This window comes from Schistocerca serialis, chromosome 3 (assembly GCF_023864345.2).
Source record: "Schistocerca serialis cubense isolate TAMUIC-IGC-003099 chromosome 3, iqSchSeri2.2, whole genome shotgun sequence".
In the NCBI taxonomy this organism is placed as follows: domain Eukaryota; kingdom Metazoa; phylum Arthropoda; class Insecta; order Orthoptera; family Acrididae; genus Schistocerca; species Schistocerca serialis.
Window position 1 is genome coordinate 116,416,307 of NC_064640.1, and position 896 is coordinate 116,417,202.

The 896-nt window shown below is 47.0% G+C and overlaps 1 pseudogene; it reads left to right on the forward strand.

Annotated features, from left to right (window-relative positions):
- Window positions 1-314: 314 nt before the first annotated feature.
- LOC126471740 (5S ribosomal RNA) lies at window positions 315-432 on the forward strand (annotated as a pseudogene).
- Window positions 433-896: the final 464 nt, after the last annotated feature.

An 896-nucleotide genomic window follows, 5' to 3' on the forward strand; every position in this document is an offset into this window, starting at 1 on the left:
CGTCCGGCCATCCTGATTTAGGTTTTCCGTAATTTCCCTAAATCACTCCAGGCAAATGCCGGGATGGTTCCTCTGAAAGGGCACGGCCGACTTCCTTCCCCATCCTTCCCTAATCCGATGAGACCGATGACCACGGTGTCTGGTCTCCTTCCCCAAGCAACCAACCAACCAACCAGAAAAATCTGTAATAAGAAAAAGCAACTAAATTACACAGTCTCAAGTCTAAATATAGACGAAACACATTTATCATCTAACCTTGTTCATCAGAGTCCACTTACGAAGTGATATATTCGGCGCTTATTTTAATGAGGTGTATCAACGGCCTTGCCGCAGTGGTAACACCGGTTCCCGTCAGAGCACCGAAGTTAAGCGCTGTCGGGCTGGGCTATCTCTTGGATGGGTGACCGTCCGGTAGTCCGAGAGCTGTTGGTAAGCGGGGTGCTCTCAGCCCTTATGAGGCAAACTGAGCAGCTACTTGACTGGAAGTAGCGGCTCCGGTCTGGGAAATTGACATACGGCCAGGAGAGCGGTGTGGTGACTACATGCTCCTCCATATCCGCATCCAGTGACTCCTATGGGCTGAGGATGACACGGTGCCCGGTCAGTACCGTTGGGCCTTCACTGCCAGTTCTGCAGGAATTAAGTTTTTCTATTGTAATGAGGTAACACTCGACTCGCTCAGGGCACTGTAATTGTGGTCCATGATTTTTTATCATCCAGGAGCCAACTGCTCTAATTGATTTAATGGCGAAGGAATAAAATTTTTTAAATATCTTGTTTCCCATTTATTGTGGCAGAAGCTGTTTCACCTTTTTATGACTGGAAAGTGATGTTAACGTAACCATCAGGAAAGCTACGGATTTCTTATTTAGATAAGGCATTGAATCCGTTCGTAT